Here is a 22,682-nt window from a genome sequence, read left to right as displayed (position 1 = left end):
TTATTTATTATTGAATTATCACTATTTATATGGGTCATGGGGTACATGGGTTAGTCTTTTATTTTCCACTAAGTCCACTCCTTATTGTGCCATGTGTCACGTTTTGCTTTAAACTGCCAAATAAACCTTTATTCTCCTTAATCACACTTTCTCCAAGAAAAACGCACCCCACTTCTTCACCTTCTCCACTTCGATTTTTCTCAGCAAAAATTAGGGCTTATAAATTTTGTGCTTAATCTTTCAAAAATTCACACTCTCAAATCAAAAGCACAAGAAGAAATTTTTATCTACTGTATCATGGCATCTCCACCTAGAAATCCCCTTCCAGCCGAAGATGATGTCCACAACGATGCCGCAGCACCTGAACCAGCAGACCCGAATCTGGCCATCATCGTTCATCCTGTCAATCTTGAAGCAATGCCGATCAGTTACATTGAGCCCGGAGACGAGCTGAATCCGATTGACCCAGACAACTTCGAGTTCGTAGGTCCCTCTTCCACTGCAGGAAGTTTTCCAACTCGCCGTTCCAAGCGCATGAATCCATTCCCAGATCTGAATGCAACTGGGTCACAACGTCGAAGGGGAGGAAATTCTCCCAGCAGAGGCGGCAGAGGTGGAAAAAGAGGCGGCAAAGGTGGTCGTACTCCAGTTAGGCCAAACCCACAAAGAGGCCTTCAATTGGTTGATGAAGAAACAGATGATGAAGAAGGAGATCCTACCTTTGCAGAACCAGAAGCCCAAGTTCTCTCCTCAAGCTCCTCTGAATCATCCTCAAATGATTCGATTCCACTAGCATCAACTCAGGGGGAGACATCTCAGCCTAACATGGCAGCAGCACCTTCACAACATCCTGTTTCTGAAGATGTTGTTGCACATGTTCCAGAAGATGTTGTTGCACCCACTGTCTCAGCCAATGTTTCTCAGAGTGCTGCTGAGGATGCTGCTCCCTACCAGGATGAGGAAATGCCTGATTTTTCAGGGATGTCCTCTGCCGAGCATGATGACATTCCCTCTGTTGATGCTCAGGATTTCACTACCACTGAAGAAACACCCTCAGCACCACATGCAGACCCTCTGGAAACTCTTGCAGAAGCAGCTGTTCAAGTGGATGCATCACCTTCCCAGGCTGAAGAAGAAGAGAAAAGTGATGATATCTGGGAATATGCTGCCCCAGAGTTAGACAATGACTCTTCTGAGGAATCCTCTCAGATGCAGGAAGATGCTGCCCCACCTGTTGCATCACCTGAGCCAGCATACATCCCGGATGAACTTGAAGACTCTGACGAAGAGGAATCTTCTGAGGAAGAAGAGCTGAACTTGGATGGGAATGATCTGTCAACTCCTTTTGAGGTAAACAATGCTTTCAGTACTACTTTTTATTTTGAATCTGATTCAAATTTGAAGTCCTCAAATCATGAATTGCCAATTCATTGAGGAGAAGAAAATTTCCAAGGATGAGTTTGATAGACATAGGATTACTGATTTTCTTGATCAAAGAAAAATCCTTAGTCTAGTTGAGATTGCCTATCCTTATGATCCCTCTGTTGTGAAGGAATTTTATGCCAATTTACAAACCTCTTTTTTAAAAGAAAAATTCTCCAAACTTTGGCAAAATTTTTGTGCGAAATTCCATTTTCTCCCTTTTCTCCCAAAATTATCAACTCTCATTTACAAACTCCTACTGTGATTGATGAGGATAATTATGGTGATTCTACTGAGGTTTGTAAGACTCTTTCTGGCAATCGTTTAAAATGTTGGCCTGGTCACCCCAGAAAATTCAAAGTTTCTCAACTCACTGCATTTTATTATGTCTTGTTCAGACTCACAGTGATGAATTGGATTCCATCCAAAAATGTCTATGTGGTTACTAAACCTCATGCAGTACTCATGTACAAATTGGGGATGGGATTACAAGTTGATTTTGGCAAACTTTTCTTTAATAATTTAGGTCATCTTGTCCAGAAAATTTCATCCTCCACTCATGTTTCGTATCCTTCTCTCATCTACTCTATTCTGTTTTCTCAAAATTTGGGCCAAGATGAATCATAATATCTTCACACTCCACTTGGCATGATAACTGTTTCTCAAAATTTTCTCAAAGCTCCTCATGTCCAAGATCTTCCCTGGAATGGAGATAATTTTCTCTCAACTGAATCAGGTCAAAATAATCTTGGTATTGAAGGTGTTGCTCTTCATGTTGACAACACCCCTGACAATCTTGTTTCTGTTCCTAGAGATCTCTTGTTACAACAGCTTACTCATTCTCTAGCTCAGATTACCTATCACCAGTCCATGGTGGAAATGCTTTGGAAAACTCTTTCTGATCAAAAAGGGGGAGAAAAAGCTAGTCATGAAGTTGAAGCAGGGACTTCTCATCATTTGGATGCCAGAGGCAGAGAACATGGAGTTAATGAAGAAGAAGAAAAGAATGAGGGTGAAGCTGAAGGAGCAGAGGAGAGGAAAGCAACAGCAGCTGATTCTGAGGAGACTTTGGGAGACTTTGGATATTCTGCTCTAAAGTTATTTTTATGAAAAATATTTGTTTTTGTTCAGTTTTTTATTTTCCCTCTGAATTTTTATGCTAGGATTGCACTATTTTGTTATTTGCTATATTGGTTATCATATTCAGAGGGAGTTCAAGCAATGACTCAGGGGGAGTTAAGCTAAAATTTAGTTTTGATCAGAAAGTTAAAAAGGGGGAGTTTGAAACACGTGGATTATTTCCACATTGTGTTTTTAACTTTCTTATTTTTTAAACTAAATTTTAGTTATGGAATAAGTAGTGCTTAGTGGGTTAAGTATAGTGCTTAGTGGGTTAATTATAGTGCTTAGTGGGTTAATTATAGTGCTTAGTGGGCTAAGTAGTGCTTAGTGGATTTAATTGTGGATTTTATTCTAACTTCCTAACTAACCCACTAACCCATTTTCTTGAGTGCTCTTGTGGTTGGTTTTCTTGCAGATCATGGGCTGAGGAGTGGAAGCTTGAAATGTCTATAAATACCGATTTCAATACTCAATGAAATTGATCGATTCTACGAAATAAAAAAACCGAGAGCTGAAAAGAATACATGAGTGTTTTAGAGTGGTTTTAGAATCGGTCGTTTGTACTCCTCATGAATACATTCTTTACGTACTTCTCATAAGTACATTCTTTGTAGTCTAGATTGTTTAGTATATATGTTTCTAGACTTGGTTGTAAGAATGATCAAGATAGTGATTCATTCATAAGTTCTTTACGTACTCCTCACGAGTACATCTTTGAAATCTAGAATTTTTAATATTTTTCTTTTTGTATCTAGATTTGAATGTAAGAATGATCATGAGAATGATTCATTCATAAGGAAGAAGTTTTCGCACCTCTTCTGTTTGTATTCTTGGAATACTGATTTTAATATATTTTTCCGTCCTGTAAAGGGCAAGTTCACAAGTCTTTACTTGTGAACATTTTTAATTCTGAGTATTGTTCTTTTATCTTTATATTTCCGCTGCATGTTTGTTCAAGTGTCATAACACTTAAGATAACACCTCTGTATTAAACGAATTCGGGACCATAAATTCTTTCAATTATAAATAAAGGAAAAATTAGTATATATGACAATATTAGCCATGACCCTTTACACCCAATTTTTAATTGTAACCTCAATTTAATCAAATTTGACTTTTTTTTTTTTTTTCTGAAATTATTATTATTTTTTTTTTTTGCCGCCGGTCTCCGGCGTTGACTTTTTTTTTCTCCTAATTTTTTTATTCTTTTTTTACGCCCACCACTAAACGTTGACCGTAATTGTACTATATATCATTAACAGTAATTACACTGTCGCTCACAATAATTGTATTGTCGTTGACAGGACATTAACGTAATTGTAATGTCGTTGAGAATATATTTATGTAATTTTACTGTCGTTGACAGTACAATTACAGTCACCGACAATATTATTATTTTTTTTGGCTTTTTTATTATTCTGTTTGATTTGTTGACATGTCAAAGTAATTATATTACTGTCGTTGATGGTAAAATAACTGTAAACACAATAATATTACCGTCAACCACATCAATATTAATTTTTTTTGGCTTTTTTGTTTTGTTTGAGTAGTTGATGGATTAACTTAATAATAATACTGTCTACTATTGATATATTACTGTAAGCACAATAATATTACTATGGTTGACGGTAATGTTACTGTTCGTTACAGTAATATTACTGTGGATGACAGTAATATTACTGTCAAACACATGCATCAATATTAATTATTTTGTCTTTTTATTATGTTTACCTTTGTCGAACGGTCAACATATTAACAATACTCTATTCACAATAATAATGACCTTTGTTGTTTTAATATTACTGTGCTGGAGATTAATATAGTAATATTAATGTGTTAAACTGTAGTATAGTTAATATTATTCTGTTTAAGAGTAATATAATTAATATGACTATCAACCACAACAGTATGATGTTTAAACGGGGCAAAAAGATGTTAAAGAAAAAAAAATCGCCGGAGAACAGTGGTCAACGGTTTGCGACTGGCGAAATTGTACTCAAAATTGAGTTTTGGGTCAAAAAATTGAATAATTTGTGAAATTTGGGGTCAAATTGAGGTTAAATTAAATTAAAGGATGAAATTGGAGCATATTAAACGTGAGTGGGTATTTTAGTCGTTTATACATTTCTGGACAACGTGTGAACTTTTTTGTAAAAGAGTTTTTTGTCTGTTCCCCAATATAAATAAGTATCCCTTGATGGGTTTATTTGTAATGTACCCTTTTTAAAATTATGACATTTGTCCTAGTTAATGTAATGTCGAAACTTTAAATTAGACATATTTCGAATGAATGGTTTAACTTTAAAATATTAAGTTTTACATATTTATAATGATATACATTTTGCACTATTTTTATTAAGTAATCAAATATCTTATGGTACGATACGAAATATCTTATGGTACGATACGATATATGATACGGAACGATATATAGAAGAAAAAGATAACCATGATACACATTAGGAAGGGGGCGCAAAAGTGCCACTGCCACAGTAATTTGAGGGGGCAAGAGAAAACACGTGGTAGCTGATTATTAGTCATAAATTATTATATTAATATTTTATTAATCCCACATCGAGAAACTAAACAAATTTTATTAAGGCTATACTAGCGGAAGGCCACCATTGGAGGTAGTGTTGGGTGTTTCGTAGCTCAAATAAACTAAGGAGTCTTAGACCAATCTTCAACCAAACCTCAACCTTTTTGTTAATAATTTATTATTTTTTATGTCTTATTGAATTGGTTATTACTTCTTAATTGTTTTATAAACTCTTCTTTAATTTGCTATTTTATTGTTTTCTCAGTCTTCTCTAACCGTCTATTAATTCATTTTTTTTTGGATATGGTGGGAGTGGTTATGGAGGCGGCTAGAGCGGTGGTGGTTGTCACGATCGGAGGTGGTTATGGCTATGGGGTGGGTGCGATTACTTTCAGTGTCTGAAGATGGATGGCTCCGGGCTAGTGTTTTCAAATTGTGTGACTACGAGTGACTATGAGATGGAAAAATTGTGTGACTACGAGTGACTATGGGATGGATGGCGGGCTAGAGTTTTCAAATTGTGTGACTACGAGTGACTATGGGTGATACGGAACATTTCGCCTTTATGGACCTTTTCGTCAATAGACATAATTAATTACTGGCCTAACACAACCTATAAAGGATCGGCCCGGTCCAATAGGCAACATAAGGCAAGAAGTTGGGGAAGAAACCCTGGAAGGAAAGCCTTGACCTCCAAGGCAATCCATATATATAAAAGGGAAGTCCCCTTAACAAACTCACGCGCATACACACACATATAACATGATACGTGATATATAAACTAGCTTTCTAACTTGATCGTTTGAGACTCTCTGGCGGGAAACACCCTCCCCGGCGTTGCAGGTACCCTCTTATGTGACTCTCGATCCAGATGACCCCCAAGAAGCTGACATCACCGCATCTGGCATCCGGAGTAAAGCAATGTGTGACGACAGTTTCCTACGGGTGTCTATAGATGACTACGTCGAAAAAAAATAATATATATATATATATATATATATATATATATATATATATATATATATATATATATATATATATATATATATATATATTCGTTTCATAATTTTCAGTATTACATAGAAGAAAAAGGACAAAATATAAAAAAGAGAAATGTGTTGTACCTAAAAATTTTTTTTAACAAAATTTCGGATGCAAAATTAAGGATATCAAATGCTAAATAAAATTTGATAATATTGTTTGAATATTACTTGATGCAGATTTTTTTTTTGTCATTATCAATAAGCCTCTCATATAGCTAAGAAATGGTGATACTTTCACCCCTTAAATCTTTCTTTGTGAGAACCCCTAAAAAAATTATTCTCAATACTATCCTTATGTTAATTTGTCTAATAATTATTCCAACTATTCATTTTATTCCTAAACTGCTACCAAATAAAAAAAAATGATTTTTTATTTTTTATTTTTTATTATTTTCAAACTTTATTTAGCATTTTTTTTTATTTTTTTTTTATTTTTTTTAAACAAAAAATTGAATTTTTTTCTCGACATGTCTATTGTCTCCTACGCCGAATATGACTATATGTGCCTATATCACCTGTAGTCATATTCTTTCTTTATATTGCAGTTTTTACATTCACCTTAAAAAATCCGATTATATAGTGTGATATAGTCATGTTTACCAAATTATATAAAACAACGAAAATTGCCTCGTGTTTACGAAAATAATCCAATCAACATCCACACAAAAATCACAATTTGAATGTTGTTATTACAAGTTATCTTGAAACGAGAAAATAGAACATATTTGAGTATGACTACAGTAATATTCAACAATACTTATATTCGAATATGACTAGTCATATTCAAACAGTGGTCATATTCGAATATGACTATAGTCATGTTACTGCTGCCAATTCAGATCTGGAGGACAAATAAAAAAAAAAAGCGAAATAAAAAAATACAGGTAATAGAGATAGAAATATAACGAAAGAGAGGGAGGAGGAGTCGACGACAACGACGGTGGCAGCTGTAAACGAAAGAGAGAATGAGAGAGGCGACGGTGGTCGTGGTTGACATATCTGAAAAAACAAACAAACTAAGAAATCGAGAGAGATAACGAAAAAGGGGAATCTCCCTGTAGAAATCAGTAAATCACACATCCGACGGAGGGCGGCGACGAGGTGGGGGACGATCTACAACATCGGTGAAGGAGGGCCTGCTGCAACGGGTTTCGGCCGGTGGCATTTGAAGGGTATTGTGGGCTTCAGCGGTGAGGAGTGCGCAAACAGCGGCGGCATCTCGAGGCAGACGACTAGGTGTAGTGGGATGAGCGGCTGTGGTCGGTGGCTAGGGTGAGCGGACTACGACGGTGGTGTAAAAAAGATGAAGGAGGGCGACGACAGTTGTTTAGATGTGAAGAAAAAAAAAATTGTGAACGAAAGAGAGAGATAGATATACAAGAGTGAGAAATAAAATTGTATCACATTAAAAACCTAAAACATCGGGGCACTTTAGTTTTATCATATCTGGTCTGGGGGTCTCACTAATTCAGATTGGGATTTGGGTTATGGAAAAAAGTTTTTAAAGTCAGTTGGGTTAAATTCAAAATATTTTCTAAATGAGGGGGGTATTGCATATTACCCTTTTTCTTGTTTATTTTTTTTTTGCACGTGGAGTGCAAACTTTGAATAAATTTAAGGGTAAATTACGAAAATCCCCCTGAACTAAATAACGATTAACCCCCCCCCCCCCCCCCCCCCCCCCCCCCCCACCTACCCGTAATAACCTAAACCGCCCTCTAATTAACTGTTGATCGAATTTTTTAACTATAAATGTGTACAGTCTAGTATACCTTATGTTAAATAGGTGAGAAATAAAAGAAAATATTTGAAATTGTGTAAAGTCTATTTCGTGGAATAAAAAAAATCGTGAAAAGTCACACTGTAAGGGGGCTGGTGTAAGACGAAAACAAACTTCAGGGTGTTTTTGATAGTTACGAATAGGTGGGGGTATCTTTTGTTATTTAGCCTAAGTTGAGTGGAGTTTGCATAATTTACCCTAAATTTAATAAAGATGTGAAACAAATGTTTAGCTGGACTTGTTATTTAGTTATAATAAGTTTTTTCAGCACATAACCCCCTTGTGGTTTAGGGGGTTAGTTTCCGTTAGTTTTTCTGTCAAACTTGACCGTCTGTGTCAAACTTCAAGGGTGTCATCTGCAAAAATGGAAGGGAAAATGTAAGAACAAGGGGGTCATCTGCAAAAAAATACTTTGAAGTTTGACATAGGCGATTAAGTTTGACGCAAAAAACTAACGGAACCTACCCCCAAACCACAGAGGGTTCATCTGCAAACGCTTGTAACCACAGGGTGTTTCAGTGCTATTTACCCAAATAATAATAAATAACTTCAAATAACATACAGTATAACCTCAATAAATTAATATTCGACAAATTAATAACCTCGTTTAATTAATATGTTTGCTTGGTCCCGACTCAAGAGCAACGTGCTAAAAAATATTTCGTTAAATTAATATTTCGCAAAATTAATAGAATTTGATTGAGCCTGACTATATTAATTTGTAGATGTTTAACTGTATATAAGGAGGTCCATGCGTCACAATCCGAAATTTTACCGTTATTTTGCCTGAAGAGATTCCAACATGACTATGGAAATTCTCACAAAAGAAAGATCTAAAGTAGACCGCTTGTAGATATTATTATTTTTTGAAATATGTAGAAAGTTATTGTGAAGTTATAGAGATACCTAGTAACGAGTTAAAAGCTTCTCCATTTTATTTACCTTCTAGAATATATGTACCTACAAGTTTCATGGATTGATTTAGGGAGCTAGAACATCCGTACAATTGTATCAATCACCACCATCCATTAATAGGTGGAATAGTATATATAGCAGTATAATTTTATTTATAAATCACTTAAACTAAGTTGTAAACATTTGGAATAATAAAACCTAGGTCATCCAATATCTCAAGATCTTTCCTGCGATTTGCCCTTAAGATCTCTCGTGCATTGTGGATTTCACTTATGCTCAACCACTTTAGAGCTTGTTCTCTATATTACAATTAAAATGAAAAATAAACCCGTAATTAAAAAGTAAACTAAATAATATATTAAAAAATCTAAACACAAGGTATGTTTTCTTTAGCAAAAACGGAGCTCGACTCTCTCGTATTCATCTAGAACCCTAGACCAAACCCGGACCTGCTCCATTAACCGCCACGCCCCGACCTAGACCTATCGCATTGACCCATGTTCCGGAACTGGATCAACCATATTATGCTCAGGTCTATCAGGGAACCCGAATTTTTAATGTGAAGTGTGGTGGATTTTGACTTAGACACGCCGCGAAATGTTTGCGAGTCGAACCTGAGACCTTTTTAGGCCGCTTTTGGTTATTTCCATGGTAGGAATGTACTGAGAATTATACAACATCTTGTTTGGTTCTTGTGATTTAATTTTGGTATATCCTCGTAAATATAACCATTTGATTTGCATTTCTTTTAATTATAATGGATTGTAAGGAAAAAAACCAAATAGTCCATATTCCCTTTCCTCATATTATTTTAATTCATCGAATACTTATTATTTTATACGTTTTGTTCTCTCTCTCTCTATATATATATATATATATATATATATATATATATATATATATATATATATATATATATATATATTGTTGTATATAAAAATCTTCCATAACTATTGTTACCGTTAATAAGTTTAAAATAAGGGGTTTTTATGAATCAACCTTCTTTATTATTCTAGATTTAGGGGTTATATTTCTACCGTCAATAAGTCCATCCCTTTATATCTATTAAAAATAAACAAAAAAATAATGTATATGACAAAATTATCCCCAACTCTTTAAATTCAATTTCTAATTGTAAGTTTTAACCTCAATTTAATTTCAGTTTTGACAAAAAAAAATAATTTTGACTTTTTCTTTTTAAATTTTTTTTATTTCTGAACTTTTTTTTGCCGGTTTTCCGCGATGACTTTTTTTTTTCTCTCCTGCGGTTTTCGGCATTGACTTTTTTAATTTTTTTCTATCTGTCGCCGTTGACCGGCCTTCTACGCAGGTCTCCGACATCGTTGACCTTTTTTTTTGAATTTGTTTTTTCTTCAACATCTTTTTGCACGTTTAAACAATAATATTGTTGTGATTGACCGTCATATTACCTATATTATTGTTTAACACAGTAATATTAACTATATTACTGTTTAACACTGTAATATTAACTATACTACAGTTTAACACATTAATATTGCTATATTACTCTCTAGCACAACAAAAATCATTACTATTGTGTAATCGAGTAATATTAATATGTTGAACATTTAATAAAGACAAACATAATAAAAAGCCAAAAAAATTAACATTGGTGTGGTTGAAAGTAATATTATTGTGTTTATAGTAATATTACAATAGTAAACAGTAATACTATTACGGTAATATGGTCAACAAATCAAACAAAACAAAATGACTAAAAAAAATAATATTGATATGGTTGACAGTAATATTATTGTGTTTACAATAGTTTTACCGTCAACGACAATAATATAATTACGTTGACTTGTCAACAAATCAAACAAAATAAAAAAAAAAGCCAAAAAAATAATAATATTGTTGTGGTGGACAGTAATCAACGACAGTACAATTACGTAAATGTACTGTCAACGACAGTACGATTACGTAAATGTACTCTCAATGACAGTACAACTACTGTCAACGATAGTATAATTACTTTTAGTGACAGTACAATTACGGTCAACGTTCAGCAGCGAGCGTAAAAAAAAGATATTTTTTTAGGGAAAAATAAAAAATAAAAAATTAAAAAGTCAGCACCGGAAACCGGCGGCGGAGAGATATTTTTTTTTTCAAAGTCAACGGCGGCGACGGGCGAAATTGTACTTAGAATTGAGTTTTTGGTTAAAATGAATAATCTGTGAAATTTGGGATCAAATTGAGGTTAAATTAAATTAATGATGAAATTGGAGTATATTAAAATGTGATTGGGTATTTTAGTTTTATCCACACCTCTGGATAATGTCCGAATTTGTTTGTAAAATAATTTTTTATCTCGACCCTTTTATGAATAAGTATTCAATTATGAGGTTACTTGTAACGTGTCCTTAAAATAGAGCTAGAAATTAAAAGTTGCTGGAAGATAATAAGTGATTTGAGTACAATATAAAGGGGTTTTTGCGCATAAGTCCTAACCAACCATCTTTATTATTCTAGGTTTAGGGGCTATATCTCTTTCGTTAATAAGCCATCCCTTTAATATTTATTATAAATAAAGAAAAAAATCATGTATATGACAAAATTACCTCCAACATTTTACACTCAATTCTTAATTGTAACCCCTATTTAATCAATTTTGACCACATGAATCCAATTTGACATTTTCTTTTCAAAAACTTTTTTTTTCAAATATTATTTGTTTGCCGCCAGTTTTCGGAGTTGACTTGTCGATATGTTTTTCTGGTCTGTTTTTTCCGCCGCCGGATTCCGACATTGACTTTCTTTTATCTTTTTATTTCTTTTTGTTTCTTTTTTTTTCTTTCTTATTTTACGCCCGCCGATAAACCGGAATTGTGCTGTCATGGACGAAATTGTCCATAAAAATGTGTTTTGGGTCAAAATTGAATAATTTGTGAAATTTGTAGTCAAATTAAGGTTAGATTAAATTAAATGATGAACTTGAAGCATATTAAAATATGAGGGGCTATTTTAGTATTTTACAAACCTCTAAACCATGTGTGGATTTTTTTGTAAAAATATTTATTGTCTGAACCTCTTTATGAATAAGTATCCATGGACTTATTTATTAAATGCCCAGTATAAAATCATTATTTATTTGTAAATAAAAAAAAAATGATTTTTATTGGTAAAAATGAAAGCATAGAATATTTTAAAAAATAAAAATAGAAAATGGGCCTCGCCACTCATCTTCTTCCTCACTGCAACACAACCCAATTCCACAGTTGGCATAAAACATAAAACGATAGGATCATCCACAATTGGCAGTGATGATGCTAAAATGTAGCTCACCTAGGGTGGTGTAGAAAATGAGCTGGGAGAGCAAAGCAGATCAGTAGCTTGACAACTTGATGATCCTGAGGTACCTGCGATCATAGAACACATGAACTAAGCCGGGGGTTGATCCGGCGGAAACCCCTCCGACGCTCAAGTCAGACGTGCTGATCATAGAAAATAGTCCAGAGAATACAGTTGTAGTATTGCTCAGTTAATAGGACGTACCTTAATAAAATGAGGAAAACCTCTATTTATATGTCGTTTATTGGGTTGGGTTTGCTTTGTTGGGCCCAAGCCTTACTTGAAGGTGTTTGGGCCTCGGTGATATTAGTCTTCGATATTGGGCTCGTAGCCCAGTAGGTAAAGTAATTGTAGGCCCATTGGGTTGGCCCAATTAGGCATATCATTAAGCCCCCCACTCTCGAGTCGATGTGGGGGCCATGTTGTGATGGGTCTCAAATCGTGTCGAGAGTAAAAATTGTAGAAGTCGATCATTGGCGTATGACCTAATAGTATGCGAAAACGCGTTGGAGCGTATGTCGGAGGGGCGTGAATGCGCGTTGGCGCATAACGCGACAAGGTTGTCGCGATGTAAGTTAATTGAGTCGTCGGTTTTGTCCCGCGACGATGTAGTAGAGAATTATCTACTCGTGGGAGTTGTCTTGTCGCGGGGTAATAGTGTTGATCGAGTTATCTCCTCGTGGGAGTTGTCTCGCGATAATGTAGTAGCACGGATCATGTAATCTCCTCGTGGGAGTTGTCTTTTGGGTAATCGAGTTGATCGAGTTACGTCCTCGTGGATGTTGTCTCACGATAATGTAGTAGCACGGAGCTAGTATTCTCCTCATGGGAGTTGTTATTTTTCGACATTGTCAATGTTTTGACGCGTTGCTTATATGTGTTTACATATAGCCTTGTGCGTGATGTACTTGAGGAGGGGATCAGACTCTCAAGATTTTTTTTTTTTTTTTTATGGGGGTCGTGCCCCTTGTTAGACCTCGTGGGTCTTAAGTATGTTTGGACCGTGGCCACGTTTTAATGAATGACCCATCGAAAACAAGTAGATATTTTTGAGTAATCAAGCTGGCCAGGCTATATAGATTCTCATAATGTCTCTAAGTGCTTCTAGGGTTGTAATCGTGCTAACTTGAGCTTGTGATTATATAGTGAATTTCGGGCGAGTTGTCTCCTCATGGGAGTTGTCTCGCGGTGAGTAATATTTATCGAGTGAGGTGGTTGCACGTGGGAGTTGTCACGCTGTGGTGTTGAGATCCGAGGGAGTTGGCTCCTCGTGGGAGTTGTCTCGCAACGGGTTGTAGGATTGAGCGAGTGGACTCCTCGTGGGAGTTATCTCGGTGTAGTTTTGAGACTAGAGGGGGTTAGCTCCTCGTGGGAGTTGTCCCAACGGGTTATAGGACGGAGCGAATGGTCTCCTCGTGGGAGTTATCTCGCTGTGGTTTTGAGACCCGAGGGGGTTGGCTCCTCGTGGGAGTTTCCTTGTAAGAGGTTGTAGGACCGAGCGAGTTGTCTCCTCGTGGGAGTTGTCTCGCTGCGGGTTGTATTACTGCACGAGTTGGCTCCTCGTGGGAGTTGTCTCGCAGGGGAGTTGTAAAAGCATCGGATGGCGCGCGACTGAGGAGCGCGCGGACTGAGGTCGCTCTGAGCGAATTGTCTCCTCGTGGGAGTTATCTCGAAACGGGTTGTATGGCCGAGCGAGTTGTCTCCTCGTGGGAGTTGTCTCGCTGCGGGTTGTATTACTGAGCGAGTTGGCTCCTCGTGGGACTTGTCTCGCTGCGGGTTGCAGTATCGAGCGAGTTGGCTCCTCGTGGGAGTTGTCTCGCTGTGAATTGTGGGACGGAGCGAGTGGTCTCCTCGTGGGAGTTATCTCGCTGTGGTTATGAGACCCGAGGTAGTTGACTCCTCGTGGGAATTACCTCGCAACGGGTTATAGGATGGAGCGAGTGGTCTCCTCGTAGGAGTTATCTCGCTGTGGGTTCGTAGGACCGAGCGAGTTGGCTCCTCGTGGGAGTTTCCTCGCTGTGGGTCGTAGGATGGAGCGAGTGGTCTCCTCGTAGGAGTTATCTCGATGTGGGTTCGTGGACCCGAGGGAGTTGACTCCTCGTGGGAGTTGCCTCACAACGGGTGATAGGATGGAGCGAGTGGTCTCCTCGTGGGAGTTATCTCGCTGTGGGTTCGTGGAACCGAGCGAGTTGGCTCCTCGTGGGAGTTTCCTCGCTGCGGGTCGTAGGGTGGAGCGAGTGGTCTCCTCGTAGGAGTTATCTCGCTATGGGTTCGTGGACCCGAGGGAGTTGGCTCCCCGTGGGAGTTATCTCACAACGGGTTATAAGACGGAGCGAGTGGTCTCCTCGTGGGAGTTATCTCGCTATGGTTTCGTAGACCCGAGGGAGTTGGCTCCTCGTGGGAGTTATCTCGCAACGGGTGGTAGTACTGAGCGAGTTGGCTCCTCTTGGAAGTTGTCTCGCAAGCCCCCCACTCTCGAGACGATGTGGGAGCCAAGTTGAAAGGGGTACCGGATCGTATTGAGAGTAGATCGGTGTTGTAGTCTTGCGTTAATCGTTGGCATGGCGTGGAGAAATAATTTTTTTTATTTTTTTTTATTTTCCATTTGATAGCGAACGCCATTTGGTAGGTGCGTTAAATAGCTCGCGGAATGTGGTGGAGCGCGTTAAAATTCTCGTGCGATTTGGAGAAGCGAGTCAAAATCTACGCGCAATTTGGTAGAGAGTAGACAAAGTTGCGCGCGATCTGATAGGAGCGCGCAGTCCAAGGGTGTCTTGGAAAGCGCGCGCACGTGCTCGCGGGCGCTCCAAGTATCTTTTTTTTTTTTTTTTTTTTTTTCTTCCTGCTGACGCGCGCGCGCGTCAGCGCGTGTACTCCACGCGCGCGTGCGGTGCACGCGCGCCTCCACCTGTTTTTTTTTTTTTTTTTTTTTTTGCTGTCGCGCGTGCTGTGCACGCGCGCGCGTCCGGCGCGTGTTAGCCACGCGCGCGTGCTGTGCACGCGCGCCTCCAGCTTTTTTTTTTTTTGGTTTCGCTGACGCCAGCGCGCGTCAGCGCGCGCGTGCACTGCACATGCGCCTCTTTTTTTTTTTTTTTTTTTTTCCTTTCTTTCTTCTTCTCTTTTTTCATCTTCTTCTTTTTTCTTCTATTTTTTCATCTTCTTTTTTCTTCTTCTTTCTTCTTTTCTTTTTTCTTCGTCTTCTTTTTTCTTCTTCTCTTTTCTTTTCTTTTTTCTTCGTCTTCTTTCTTCTTCTTCTTTCTTCTTCTCTTTTTTCATTCTCTTTTTTTTTTTCTTCTATTTGCTTTTATTTGGTTGATATTCACCCCCTTGGGGATGTTTTATTTTTTGAATAGGGATATTACCCTCGTTCCTTGAGATGGAATGTGCACCCCCTTGGGGATGTTCTATTTTTTTAGTAGGGAGATTATCCTCGTTCCTTGAGATCGGATGTGCGCCCCCTTGGGGATGTTCTATTTTTTGAGTAGGGAGATTATCCTCGTTCCTTGAGATGGGATGTGCACCCCCTTGGGGATGTTCTATTTTTTGAGTAGGGAGATTATCCTCGTTCCTTGAGATCGGATGTGCACCCCCTTGGGGATGTTCTATTTTTTGAGTAGGGAGATTATCCTCGTTCCTTGAGATGGGATGTGCACCCCCTTGGGGATGTTCTATTTTTTGAGTATGGAGATTATCCTCGTTCCTTGAGATCGGATGTGCACCCCCTTGGGGATGTTCTATTTTTTGAGTAGTGAGTTTATACTCGTCTCTTGAGATGTGATGTGAACCCACTTAGGGTTGAAAGGTAAGGGTGATGCCCAACCTTAGGATGGGGATAACTGCCCACTGTAGGATGAGGCGTTCGAGACCTATGGTCTGAGGTGGATGCGCATGGTTGTGCCATTGGTTCGCGCGTGCGCGTCATACCATTTTTTCTGTTTTTGAACTAGGGACGTGAAACACTTGATGGGATGTGAAACCCCTTGGGGTTGAAAGGTAAGTGGATGTACCACCCTTGAGATGTGATGCCCAACTTTAGGATGGGATAACCCCCCATTTAGGATGAGGCGATCACGAACCACTGGGGTGAGATGCCCCACCTTGGCGATATATGGTGCCACTGATTCAGTGGCAGCACGAGTTGAATCTTCCGTGATCATACGCTGAAGGTCTTCTTCGGTTATCTGAACCGTTCGAGAATTAAGTAGAAATTGATCATGTTGAGGACCCAGTGGGGCCTCACGAGGAGGAGCGTTGGCTCCTGCTATGACGAATGAAATGTTTTGGGGGCGATGTGACCCCCAGGGAGTCGATAACCCTTGGCGAACGAAATATTTTGGGGGCAGATGTAAGCCCCCAAGGAGTCGATAACCCTTGGCGAACGAAATATTTTGGGGGCGATGTAAGCCCCCAGGGAGTTGATAACCCTTGGCGAGCGAAATATTTTGGGGGCAGATGTAAGCCCCCAGGGAGTCGATAACCCTTGGCGAGCGAAATATTTTGGGGGCGATGTAAGTCCCCAGGGAGTCGATAACCCTTGGCGAGCGAAATATTTTGGGGGCATATGTAAGCCCCCAGGGGGTCGACGGCGGTGGTGCCATAGATGGCTCCACATGTGGAGCAGGTGCTGATATCGCGTTGGGAGCATTTGCTCCCTTCGTGGCGATATATTGGGTCACGGCCTCTATGGCAGCGCGAGTTGAAGTTTCTACTATCATGCGTTGAAGCGCATCCTCGGTTATTTGAACCATTCGAGGAGCAGGGAGCGGTGGATCGGCGAGTGGTTGGTCCCCAAAGGGGATCACCTGAACCTCGCGAGGCGGATCCATGGGATGTGGAGGAGGTGGCAAGCCAGAGCCTCCACGAGGTGGGAGGTCGTTTGCTGTGTCCTTCTCTCTCCGAGCAGACGCCTCAGGAGGATCTTGTTGGCTACGTGATCTGGTTTGCATCGTTCCCACAGACGGCGCCAAAATGATGATGCTAAAATGTAGCTCACCTAGGGTGGTGTAGAAAATGAGCTGGGAGAGCAAAGCAGATCAGTAGCTTGACAACTTGATGATCCTGAGGTACCTGCGATCATAGAACACATGAACTAAGCCGGGGGTTGATCCGGCGGAAACCCCTCCGACGCTCAAGTCAGACGTGCTGATCATAGAAAATAGTCCAGAGAATACAGTTGTAGTATTGCTCAGTTAATAGGACGTACCTTAATAAAATGAGGAAAACCTCTATTTATATGTCGTTTATTGGGTTGGGTTTGCTTTGTTGGGCCCAAGCCTTACTTGAAGGTGTTTGGGCCTCGGTGATATTAGTCTTCGATATTGGGCTCGTAGCCCAGTAGGTAAAGTAATTGTAGGCCCATTGGGTTGGCCCAATTAGGCATATCGGGCAGAAAACATAAACAATGAGTTAACCGATTAAAAAGTGATCGGCGAAAATCCATTTTTAATTTACTTTGCAATAATGAGGGTCTTTCTGTAATTTCAGTTTACCGATTAATAGGCTGGACTATTTAAACCCATGTAAGCATCTCCAACAGATGTGCTATAGGCCCTATATGTTAAATTTTAGGATATGTTACAACTTTTATAAAAAAATGACCTCCAACAGCTAATCTAAAAATTAGCACACTAGCTAAATATGGATTTGGCTTTCTAAATTTGACAAGCAAGCTCGTCTGCTAAAATTTAGTTTTTGACACAAAGTACAAAAATATGGAAGATTTAATACACATCAACTCCCTATGCACCAAAAGTTTTCTTGTTATGTGCAGATATAATAAAATATAATATTTCTTTATTATTATATAATTATGGGTAATTTACACGTACACTCCTGAGGTATGCTGGAATAACTTTAAGGTCCCTGTGGTATCAGCAATTACACTCACTCCCCTGAAACATAGTTGGAAACTCTAAGGGCCCTTTTGCTTTTCAAGATGTGATAAATCTCCCCCATATTGATTAGCCATGATTTTACTATTTGGATTAGTTCGAAAAGTTTCAAAGTCATCTTATATTCCAAGGACTAACTAGGTGGACTATCAATTAGTGCTTACGTAACACTTCTTAGGTTTAAAAGACTATTTACAAGTTTTACATGTAATTATTACCTTTTCCAATTTGTTAAAAACCAAAAATACCCTCTATTGCATACATGTTTTTGTACCAGGATATGGAATGTATGTTTTTCTACTGGTATGATGACAAGATATGTAAAATATTATATTCTTTCACGCAGTGGCGGATCCAGGATATTTGCCAAGGGGGTTCAAAATTGTAGAATAAAAAATTTAAATATCACTTTATAAAAATAGTGGACTAAAAATTTACAATTTACAAATTTTGGGTGAATTGTGGAAATATTTAAAGAGAAAAAATGTGAAAATGTTAAAATTAGTGGACCAAAAATTTACAATTTAAAATTTTTGGGTGAATTGTGGAATATTTAAAGAGAAAAAAATGTGAAAATGTTAAGATTTGAAAAGAAGTCAATTTTTGAGAGAGTGGGGAATCGAACCCATGACCTATTAGTGGAGTTAGAATATCTTTACCACCTCAACCAACAGCCTTTGATGTCAAATTATCTATAATAGTAATATTTGTCCAGACCCAAGGGTGTGCAACTGCACACCCTAGACCATAGGTGGATCCGCCCCTGCTTTCACGTACAGTTAATAACAACACTAAATAAGCATATTGTAATTTACATAAAACTATAATGGCTGGCAACTTGTGATTAATGAAAACATTTTGTCTTCAATTCATATATACAATATAATGCTTGGAGTGTCAAGTTCTGAAATTCAAAGTATTCAACAAATACTCATCACCCAACTTTAAACATTGAACTCGAAAAGTAAGGCCGACAATTAGAAAATGGATAAGATCTTCAATGCATATATGTTGAGATAAACAAATGATGAATGAAATAAATTCTAAATGACAACTGAAACGTCATAGAGTATATGAATATGCAAGGATCAAATTTTAATAATGTTAAATTCCAAAACTTAGGTTTCAGCTATAATTTAAAACATCCATACTCCCACTTTAAAAGATTGAGAAGGACAAATAAGAGAGAAAAAATAAATTCTCATAATGTTGACTAAAACATAATCGGAACTCGGAATCTTCAAGGTAAAGAACATCCACATATTGGCGATTTTGAAGCTCTCATGCAGACGCTTGGATGTTAACATAAGGTCATTGTTGACACCGAAATTTCACCAATTAATCGACAAATAAATCGGTTATTAATTGGGTCCCAAATCTAAGTCCATAACATATTTGGGCTTTACAAATGGATTAATCCTTAAATAAGTAATAAATTCTTATTTTACGGATTATCTAATTGGGCTCGAATCTAGCCCAATAAATCAAATGGCAAGTATCCAAGTCCATCGGCCCATGCTACAAGTCAAAACCCTAGCTCGTGCCTATAAAAAGCGACATTCGGTGCATGCAAAAAAACAAGACTCACACAGACGCAAATCGAGCTCTCAAGCCCAAGTCTCGAGCCTCTGCCTCGAATTCATAACATATTTGAATTCGAGGTGTTCGTGATAGGAAATCATATGTTCGATTCAAGAATAAGCTATTAAGCCCTTGAATCAAAATTAGAATAGGAGAGAAGAATCAGGGGAATTACGGATATTGTAATCCATATCGTTTTGATTAATAAATTATTTGTTCCCTATTTTCTTGTCTTGTATTTTTATTATATTTTGCATACTCGAAAATTTACGGTTTACAAATTGGCACACCCGATGGGGACAATCTTCACCCCTCATCTCTTTCTCCGATATCAAATTCATGTTCAATCAACCCGACGTCTATGATATGTTGTTCCTCGTAGATGTGGTTGGTAAGGCAAAGTCAAAGACTCTAACTTGGGGGCAAATATAATGAAAATTGTGACATAATTTTCATTCGTGAGAGGCAACCATTCCAACAAAAGGAAATTTTGGGGAAAATTACAGTTTATGTCCCTAAACTTTACCATTAAAATGATTTATGTCCTCAAACATTTGAATCTATGAAATATGTCCTCCAACTTGCCACTTTTGATCACTTTATGTTATGCCGTTAATGTCGGCAGCTAACTTGGACGGAAATAGCACGCGTGGCTCACGTGACGTCTATGTGGCCGTTAAATGTCGAGCTGTACAATACCCAGTGCCTACTTGGTCGACGAAACGTGATGTGGAGCGACACGTCATTCTCCTCCCCTATTTCTATTCTAAAATCCCTAATTCTCCATATCCCCAATGAACCCGTAAATCCAATCCCTAAAACCCCATTTCGAATCATTCAATTGAGGTGAAATTCGAAAATAACAGAATATCCATGGCCATTTTTCGTGGTGTTATACCAGCAAAATAACCCAATAAACAAATGCCGAATGTTTCCTCGATTTCACTTTCATCTTCGGGCTGAAATATCATGTCTTCTTCCACTTTGTTGGGGAAGTTGGGGAGCTGGAATCCATTTTTGGGCACTCTATTCTTGGCAAAAAAAGAATTATATGCAGCTTTGACAGGTGATGCATGTTTTTTTTCTCCGGAATTGGTTCAGACATTTTGTCGAACACCTTCTGGGCAGATTCGGAAACTGCCGAGTTGGGTAGAATTTGTGCCATCTTCACCATCCTTGTGCTCGCTTCATCGAGACCACAAGAGGCACAAGCATCAGCAGGCGAAGAATCACACGACCCCAACATTCTAGAGACGGGGTTGGGAGAAGAATTAAAGCTTCCTCTAAAATCTTTTTCAGAACCAGAAGAGGAGTTGTGTTTACCTTCTTCCTCTCGATTGTAGGCATGTGTTTGCATGTGAATCTGCTGTTCTTTGAGAAGGGAAAAATTCTTCAAATGTGAGAATGTTTGGATTTTTTATGGGTTTATGACTTCGATTTTAGTATGGGTTCGAGCAAGAATGCAGATTGGATTGAAAATTTGGGAATGGGAATGAAACGTGATTTGGGATTTGGGATCTGGGAGAGTGAGTTAGAGGAAATTAGTATATTCTTGTGCCACGTCAACATTTAATATTCAATATATTATTCCATGTCATATTTAACGGCCACATAGACGTCACGTGAGCCACACGTGCTATTTCCGTCGAAGTTAGCTGCCGACGTTAATGGCAGAACATAAAGTGATCAAAAGTGGCAAGTTTGAGGACATATTTCGTGGATTGAAATGTTTGAGGACATAAATCGTTTTAGTGGTAAAGTTTAGGGACATAAACTGTAATTTTCCCTTAATTTTGCATCAAATTTAGAAAAGTAATATTAGTTTTCAACCCTCCAATAACAAAAGTGGACTTTTCATTGAAGTCCCCTAAAGTGATGGCAATTCTATATACACCCAAAAAAATGGAGGAAACGGGTTTTGGTCTTTTTTACTTGAGCTCTTCTCCAACTTGTGTCTTTTTTTTTTACTTAAGCTCTTTCTCTCTACGAGTGTGCACAGCAGCATACAACTCCATGGAGGAAAAACGAGCAGAATAATGTTTGAATGTTGTCGAGTAGCTGATGAGTTTAAAACAGGGCTAAACCCCTGACACATGATCATTATTTCTTAACGGTTCAGCCCACATTCGTCATATACGAGAACAGCTAGTCGTGCAAAAATATAAAGTCGATGATGTTAAACTAGGATCAAGAACAACAATCTATATATAATCAAACATGTGAACTAAAGAGCTACTGAAGAGCTACAGTTCCAAGCATGAACATGGAAAAAGTCAAAGAAGCCAATATAACCGGCCTATATTGATCCACATTCGCCTTAATCAGTTCAGACGCTGTCTTCAAATCCCAAAATAACCCAAAAATCAACAAAATTTACCATAAACGAAGTTGAAAAGCGAAAAGATAATTAATACTCAAGAAACATCATAATCATAAATTATAAATCATAATTCATTAAAAAAATAAAAAACCACAAAACCAAGAATCCAAGCAAAAAATTACACCTCATTGACATATGCCAGATCTTTTCCAGTTGAAGATTATGCCAAGTTAACTACAAAAAATAAAGCACAAAAATAAAACAAATTAAACCTTTTGGCGCTGCGGGAACACAACCCAAAATGGATAAAACTCCGGCGATAATAACTTCCCCGAATCCTCCACCGTCATTCTCGCAAACGCCAACAACTAATCTGATCACTAAACCTGCTACAAAGACATTTGCCTCCTAAGGGCTTGAGAGTAATTTGGGATTTCATTCAAAGCAAAAGGGCCCTAATGGGATAATGCATTAGATAGGTTGTTTCAATAGAGTTCTAACGGACTATTACATTAAGTAAGTGGTGGAGAAAACATAGAGTTAGGGGGTGACATGGCTCCCCAACATTTCTTAAATCACCCATAGCGTTATGTTGTCTCTACCACTTCCTGAAACTAATAGTTCGTTAGAAACCTATCGGAATAATGTATTCAATGCATTATCTCATTAGAGTTTCTAACTATGTTTTAGGGGTGAAGGTAATTGCCGATACCACAGGGACCTTAAGGTTATTTCATCATACCTGAGGGGTGTGCGT

At 38.1% G+C, this 22,682-nt stretch overlaps 1 long non-coding RNA gene across 1 annotated transcript; it reads right to left on the bottom strand.

Annotated features, from left to right (window-relative positions):
* Window positions 1-22,037: 22,037 nt before the first annotated feature.
* On the bottom strand, window positions 22,038-22,363 carry LOC148767884 (uncharacterized). Its single transcript, XR_016033556.1, has 2 exons — window positions 22,198-22,363; window positions 22,038-22,159 (listed from the first exon to the last, which is right to left on the bottom strand). It is a non-coding gene; the product is annotated as an uncharacterized LOC148767884 (long non-coding RNA).
* Between the last annotated feature and the right edge of the window lie 319 nt (window positions 22,364-22,682).

Source organism: Erythranthe guttata, chromosome 9 (genome assembly GCF_056151865.1).
Source record: "Erythranthe guttata isolate IM_541 chromosome 9, IM_541, whole genome shotgun sequence".
Classification (NCBI taxonomy): domain Eukaryota; kingdom Viridiplantae; phylum Streptophyta; class Magnoliopsida; order Lamiales; family Phrymaceae; genus Erythranthe; species Erythranthe guttata.
Note: the sequence above shows the minus strand (reverse complement) of the source record. Positions and strands in the feature narration are given on the sequence as shown.